Source organism: Podarcis raffonei, chromosome 5 (genome assembly GCF_027172205.1).
Source record: "Podarcis raffonei isolate rPodRaf1 chromosome 5, rPodRaf1.pri, whole genome shotgun sequence".
Classification (NCBI taxonomy): Eukaryota; Metazoa; Chordata; class Lepidosauria; order Squamata; family Lacertidae; genus Podarcis; species Podarcis raffonei.
In genome coordinates, this window is record NC_070606.1 from 11,002,155 (window position 1) to 11,010,883 (window position 8,729).

The following is an 8,729-nucleotide window of genomic DNA, read 5'->3' on the forward strand; positions in this document are numbered from 1 at the left end:
TCAATCACATTCCCCATCACCCACACCTTCAACATCCTCATACTCCATACTAAGGAAAAACAACTCCAACCTTAATAACACAACCCACAATCAGGCTAAAATCTGATGCCCAAACAGCACTATGGTGGCACCAGAGCGTACCAGCACCCACATCCCCACCCCAACACACCAACAATGTTGCTCATAACATTGGCAACATTGCTTACGAACCTTATACCTGACAGCGACGTTACAAAGTCACTTCACACTGTCTTGCTGATCACCCCCTATCGCAGACAACAGGGGGGATGGCCTGTCCTTGAACATGGCCTTCCACACCAGCTGAGACCTAGGACCAACCAGCTAAATGCCAGATGGCCCAAAATACCCCAAACAAACACCTATATGACTACATATAGGAAACTCCCTACAACTTACCCCCTACTCTTTAACCCAAATCTCACTCTAATCCCACTAGCCCCCCACCCACCACACCCTAGGTCAGCGCAACCCCACTGGTTCTTTAAACAACACGAAGAGAGAGACACAAGACAACCTGAACGGGTTGGCAGGGAATCGCCCCACATAATAGATAAGCAAGATGGCTAACCTAAAAGCAATCACATTAAATGTGAGGGGGCTGGGAAACCCCATCAAAAGAAAACGCATCACCTCATACATAAACACCATGAAACCACACATCACCTTCCTACAAGAAATACACAACCCACCCAAAGGCAGCAAACTCCTGAGCAACCCCCGCTTCAGTCAACAGTGGGTCGCACAAGGCTCAGGGAAAGCTCGTGGTGTAGCCATAATACTCAGTAGAGACCTGAACTTCACTGCCACAACAGTCCTCAAGGACAAAAAAGGCAGATTCATTTTCGCTAAAGGGACACTAGATGGCAAAATCAAACTGACAATCAGTTCCATATATGCCCCAAACACGAAACAATTAGAATTCTTCCAGAAGACACTAAACAAATTCCTCTCCTTCTCTGAAGGGGAAGCAATCCTAGGAGGGGACCTCAATCTAAATATGAAAGGTTTATCCCTGAAAGATATCCACCCCACAACCCCATGGGCAACCTTCCTCCGAAGGAAACCCCCAACAACTAGGAACTCTTACAAGTTACTAAAAATGCTAAAAAACAGGGGTCTCTATGACATTTGGGGTGAGCAAAACCCAGGAGACATCAGCCATACATTCCAATCGGGACGCCATGATACAGTGTCCAGACTGGACAGCATTCTACTCACACAGGGTCTGATCCCCTCAGTAGAATCAACAAACATAGGTAACATTAAAATCACAGATCACGCCCCAGTAGAAGTCATCGTTAAAATAGGAGAAGGAACACAAACCACCCCATCATGGTCCTTCAGTCCCATTCTAACTACAAACAAACAAATTAGAAAGAGTCTCACAAAAACCCTCCAAAACTACTTCAAGGAAAACGATGTAAACAATATAACAACCCCCCTCCTATGGGACGCAATGAAAGCAGTCACCAGAGGAGCTTGCATAAAAGAGAAAACATTCCTTAAAAAACAAACCTCCTCAAAAATTAGCAAAATAGAACAAGACATCACAGCCCTCTCATTACGCTACAAACAAACAGGATCTAAAAAACTCCTCAAACTTATAGAACAAAAAAGGAGAGAACTAGACTCCCTAGAAATTAACAAAACAATTATCAACATTCTATACTCTAAACAACGTTTCTACGAATATGGAGGGAAAAACTCCAGATTACTAGCAAATAGATGTAGGAAAAAAGCACTCAAAACAAGAATACACTGCATCACCAAAAAAGACGGCAACATAACATTCTCCCCCGAAGAAATAACCTCAGAATTTGCAGAATTCTACTCCAACCTATACACCTCCCATAACCCACCAGAGAAGGAAATCAGAACATTTCTAGCAGGACTGACCATGCCTACCCTAACTGATGAGGAACAGGAATTCATGGACAGCCCTATCACCCCAGAGGAAATAGATGCGGTCCTCAAAAACCTGAAACCACACAAAGCCCCAGGCCCAGATGGCTTCACAGCAGAATTCTATAGGAAATTCAAAGAACCCTTGATGCCCTACATGACCCACCTATTCAACGACATCATAAAAGGGGGCCCCATCCCCAAAACCTGGACCCACTCCAAAATAGTCTCCATCCCAAAACCACTAAAAGATAGCCTCAAAGTAGAATCATACCGCCCAATCTCATTAATAAACTAAGACTACAAGATATTCACATCAATCTTGGCCAACCGCCTAAAAATCTTCCTACACAAGTTAATAGCCCCAGACCAGACTGGCTTTGTCCCTGGCCGCAATATAACAGACCCCATCAGGAAACTACTGAACCTGATCGAACACAGCAAGGCAACCAAACTCCCATTGACAATTATGTCCCTAGACATCCTCAAAGCCTTTGATTGCTTAGAGTGGAAATACATATTAGCAGTACTAACTAACATGAAATTTGGCCCCAACTTCCTACAAATCCTCAAACAAATATACTCCCAAGCCTCAGCAAAATGCAGAACTAACAATATGTATTCTAATACTATAGCTATCCAAAGAGGCACGAAACAAGGATGCCCACTGTCTCCCTTCTTATTTATCCTGGCTCTGGAACCCCTAGCAATCCGCATCCGAGCAGCCACAGACATCAAGGGAGTGGAAATAAAAGGCAGAACCTATAAATTAGGGCTCTTTGCAGATGACCTAATGGTCACAACACCAGACCCCATAAGCACAGCAACCTCCCTAATCAGAGAACTCAACACATTTGCAATGGTGTCGGGCCTACAGGTAAATTTTACAAAGTCAGAAGCTATGTGCTTCAACACCCCTCCTCACACCCAAAAAGAACTCACGAAGGTCACCAAAATAAAACTTTGCCACACCAAGTTCAGATACCTAGGGGTACAAATAACCAGAAACCTCAATAAATTGTACCTCCACAACTACAAGCCCCTGTGGCGACAAATTAACAAAGACCTAAAGAGATGGAATAACATGAATTTCACTCTCTCAGACAAAATAGCCATGATCAAAATGATCACACTCCCAAAACTAACCTACCTATTCCAAACCCTCCCAACCTGGATCCCCTCAACCCAACTTCGCAGTTGGCAGAGAAAACTACACTCTTTCATCTTCTCACATAAAAAACCAAGAATAAGCCCCAAATACCTGCACCTCCCCACCTCAGAAGGAGGATGGGGAATCCCCAACATAGAAGCATATTACAATGCCAACCAAATATGCCATATAATCCCATATGTACTAGAAGATGAGACAAAACAATGGGTACACCTAGAGAGGGACACAATTGAAAACACCTGCACCACAACATACCCACTCCTCCCAAACAAACTAAAGAAAATTCCCACAACACTTAACAGGTACACACAGACCATGCTCAAAGCATGGAAAACACAAATAGGCAAACTATCCCCAACCCCATCCCCACTAATCCCCCTGGCGTACCACCCATTATTCCACCATGCAGCACAAAACCTCCAGATAAAAACCTGGCGAACCAAAGGCTTATATCGCCTAATAGACTTTTATAAAAATAACAAACCCTTGTCAACACAAGAAATACAAGACAAACTAGAAGACACCCAAATGACCTGGTTAACACAACACCAACTACATGCCCTCTTAAACAACCCAACAGTAAAATCAGCAGCAACTAGGCCCCTGACAACCTTCGAAAACCTCCTCCTAACAACAAAGGGAAACGGTAAAGGGACGGTATCCGCAATATACAAAATACTACTCCAAAACCCCGCAAATCCCCTAGACGCAATCAAAAAACAATGGGAGAATGACATAGGCTATGAGATTAACCCCACTCAATGGACCAGAATGTGGTCTAAACCCCCCTTTAAATCCATATCAACGAAAAGAAAAGAACTCATACTGAAACTCACCTACAGGTGGTACCTAACACCAAGGAAACTAGCGCTAATACACCCAGGAACCTCACCAAAATGCTGGAGAGGGTGCACCTCCACAGGCACATACCTCCACATGTGGTGGGAGTGTCCCAAAATTCAACTATTCTGGACAACAGCCATACAAGAAATATGTAAAATAACTAAGCAAGTAATAGACATCACCCCAGAATTGGCCCTACTAAACATCTTCCAAGACCACAATGCCCATTTACACCACAAAGAACTCATAACCCACCTGCTCTCAGCAGCCAGAAACACCATAACCAGACACTGGAGAGACCTGTCAGGAGTAAGCATGGATCAATGGTACCAAATAGTATGGGAAACAGCCCTACTAGAAAAATTAACTAATAAACTGAAACTGACACGGGGACAAACAGAAGAAGACGCCTTCACCCCGGTATGGCTCCCCTTTATCACATACACAGCCCAACAGGACAATGACAATAATCCACCAACAGCATACAAATCAATATGGCTAACCTGATCCAAAACACACACTCACACACAAAAACAAAGATCACCACAGCCAATCACAAGCAAACAATCACACCCTAGGCCAACCCCAACCTCTCTCACCACCAAAGGAACACAAGTGAACAACACAAGCAACGCTGACACCAAACTCTACATACATTAAACATAATAGAAACACCGCCACCCGACCCCACCCCATCCATCTTCCCTCTCTCCACCCCCCTTTCTTTTTTCTTTCTTTTTTCTTCTCCCCCTAATGCCTCAACAAATGAAACGGATTTGTAAAAATGTTACATGGAAGAAGAAGAAAAATACGAGGCACTACACTTCTGTAAAACAAGAAAATCCTTAATAAAAAATATTTTTTTTAAAAAAGCATGTGTTCTGACTCAAGTAGCCCAGTGCCTTCTCAGAAGCAAGTCCCACTGCTCATTTCCATCTTCAGGGGGATCAAGAAGTCCCATCGTCCCCCTGTAGGCCTTAGTAATTCTTTTGAAAAACAGCTGTTCTTGCCAGCTTGCCTGAGAACCAATGTGTATTCTGGCCAGCATTTAAAATGTTAAAAGAAGCAGAGAAACATTTGGAACGTAGGAGATGCCAGGGTTTGAGAGGGGGGAAATTTGGCTGCTTTTTATGTAACCAAAGAAGTGAATTTCAAAAGCTATATATGTGTTTCCTGCTTTATATTTCAGTGGCCAGTTTTTCAGCATATCTTGGCATGCTGAGAAAATGCGAACAGAGAGCTTTTAAACGCACAACCTGCAGTGTCAGCACTGAAATAGCTGCTCTTAATAAACAACGCGGCCACATTCTCTCCTTTTCTCCTTGTTTTCTTTTATCTTTCACACAGGCAGGCCTCAGGCATTTAACACATAAGGTATGGGCTTATAACCATGTGGTGACAGAAAATTGATTTTAATTTTGTGGCGTAACGACCAGGAAGCTGCCTTATAAATGAGTCAGACACTGGTCCATGTAGCTTGGCACTGCCAGCGTTGATCACCAGGCCATCTTAAGCATATCCGGCGCCATAGTGCAAAGATCCCTCCGGCACCATTTGGTCCATTCTTCCTGATACTCCTCCTCCAGACCAGAAGGAGGAGGAGTATCAGGAAGGATGGACCAAATTTAATGATTACTTAGTTAAATACGTCAAGTTAAATTAATTAGAAACAGCTTGCAGTTATTCAATTGGCTTAGGATTTTATATAAGTTAAGTGATGAATTAATATGTTTAATTTCAAAACGAAAAGATCTAAGGATATTAATGTTCAAGTTAAACTTTATAAGAACTGTGATTTGGAAAACTGTTACACTGGTACCTTGGGTTACATACGCTTCAGGTTACAGACTCCACTAACCCAGAAATAGTGCTTCAGGTTAAGAACTTTGCTTCAGGATGAGAACAGAAATCGTGCTCCGGCGGCGTGGTGGCAGCAGGAGGCCCCATTAGCTAAAGTGGTGCTTCAGGTTAAGAACAGTTTCAGGTTAAGAACGGACCTCTGGAACGAATTAAGTACTTAACCCGAGGTACCACTGTAAAGGGATATGCATTGAAATTCAACCAAGGGGAAGCGAGGAAGTCACTTAACAAGGTTTATAAGTGTAATTTTTAACAAGTTTATGATTTATGTTTGTTTGTTTGTTTGTTTATAATTCTGTGAAAAGCAATAAAAAATTGTGGGGGTGGGAGATCCCTCCGGCGCCCCGCCCCCCGCTGTTTCCCAGAGTTGTTGACCTTTTCCCAAGCCTCTGCAGGAATCGCTCTCCTCCCACGGATGCTTGGGAAGGAAACTGCACGCCCGCACGCCATATAGTTGGCGGGGCGCAGCTTCCATCCTAAGCCTCTGCAGGGATCGCTCTCCCCCTGCGGAGGCTTGGGAGGCAAGCTGCATGCCTGCCAGCCTTATGGTTGATGGGGCAAAGCTGGCAGGCATGCGGGGAAAGGGGAGGCCACCGGCAAAGCCGCACATCTCCCCCACTCACCGGGGCTCTCCTGAGAGCCAGCACCCTGGCGCAACGTGCCAGTAAGCCCAATAGGAAAGACGGCTCTGGCTGAGCAGCAGGATTTCACAGCTCAATCTGGGGGCGCGAGTGGCGCTGTGGTGTAAACCACTGAGCCTCTTGGGCTTGCTGATTGGAAGGTTGGCGGTTCGAATCCCCGCAACAAAGTGAGCTCCCGTTGCTCTGCCCCAGCTCCTGCCAACCTAGCAGTTTGAAAGCACGTCAAAGTGCAAGTAGATAAATAGGTACCACTCCAGCGGGAAGGTAAAAGGCCTTTCCATGCGCTCTGGCACTCGTCACGGTGTGCCAGTAGCGCTTTAGTCATGCTGGCCATATGACCTGGAAAACTGTCTGTGGACAAACGGCGAGCTGAGCGCCGCAACTCCATAGTCGCCTTTGACTGGACTTAACTGTCCAGGGGTCCTTTACCGTTTTACCCTTTGCTAGGGCTTGAGCCTGGGACATTCTGTATGAAAAGATCGTGTGCTCTACCACTGAGCTATGTTTATTTCAATTCTGTAATAATAAGAATAAAAATCCTTATTTATGTGCATTTCTCTACAAAAAACTGAGTGTTTTACAGTATTTGTGTAATTTCCCCTCTTAAACTGTGTCTTTGCACTACAACTACAGCCTCACCACCAAAATACAAGATCCATTGCTTTTTGGAAAATTACTGGATCCATTTGTTTCAATGGCATCCGTACAACTAATCTATTTGTACACTTCCTTATGAAATGACTATTGTGCTTATTTCCCCCCTCAGTTATCCTTTCCTCCTTATCTAGACATTCTGTCTCTTTGTTGTTAAACCTACTGAATCATAATCCAAATGGGTAACCATGTTAAGTCTCTCACAGCAAAAACAGTGTCATGTGATATATTAACTGCCAGCAACGAGTCTAGTTTGTGAAACGCATGGAGTGCCCTTTTAAGTTGGTGGTCTTACACCGTGGGCCAAAATACAAAGGTAACACAAGAAATAGCAGTAGGTATTTGTCCCATAGATGCTTTTGAATTCTGGTGCTGGAGGAGACTCTTGAGAGTCCCATGGACTGCAAGAAGATCAAACCTATCCATTCTGAAGGAAATCAGCCCTGAGTGCTCACTGGAAGGACAGATCCTGAAGCTGAGGCTCCAATGCTTTGGCCACCTCATGAGAAGAGAAGACTCCCTGGAAAAGACCCTGATGTTGGGAAAGATGGAGGGCACAAGGAGAAGGGGACAACAGAGGACGAGATGGTTGGACAGTGTTCTCGAAGCTACCAGCATGAGTTTGACCAAAGTGCGGGAGGCAGTGGAAGACAGGAGTGCCTGGCGTGCCCTGGTCCATGGGGTCACGAAGAGTTGGACACGACTAAACAACTAAACAACAACAACATTTGCCCCACAAATGAATACAAAAGCCAGCCAACGAGGGGTTGACTGATCTGCAACTAGTGGTGTTGAAGGTAGCAAACGATGAGAAGTAGGAACATTTATTCTTTAATGAAAAAGCTAGTTCCAGTCCGAGCTGACGCCAAGTTGTAGCTGAAAGCCAAAAATAAATAAAAAATAGTCTAAGATGAAAACAAAACAGCTGCCCCTCAGCTTGGATCTGCCTTTGAAGTGCAGGGAAGAATTCTGAGCGGATGAATCTGGGTGGTATTTATTGGGACACAGTTTTCCTACCAAGGACATAGCAAAGCCCCAGCACAAAAATAAAAATAAAATAAAAATAAAATAAAGCACTACTTGGGTTAAATGTCTGTCATTCTTCTGGGCTGGTTCAAATGTCAGTCACAAGCAGGATCCTTATTTATAGCCAGCAATTCCATAGATGAAAGTTGCAATGCGGCGCAGCCAGGATCAAAATGAGCTACGCACATGGTGTGAAGTGCTTCTTAACAATGCAAAGGAATGATGATGCCATCCATAACACTGGCAGATTCAGCCCCAGGGATGCATAAAGCTTGCAAGGTTCAGCTAAGCCCCATCAGTTTCATATCAACAGTGGCCCACCGTCGCATAGAGTTTGGCCCTAGATCTGAACTCATCGAAAGCTAAGAGATCAAGGGAGGCTATAGTGATCTTCAGATACATGCTAAGCCAACATTTCTTGGTGCTAAAATTCTTGATCCTGGTTCAGAGTATCCATCTTTAGTTCAGATACTTATCCGAATCCTTTGAAGTCTACCCCATGCAGCAAGCAAACATCTCATTTCCACTCTAACCATGACAGCTACAAAACATGAACAGAACACATTGCATGCAGTCTTAAAGAGCAGAGACAGAGCCGTGTAGTGGCTAAA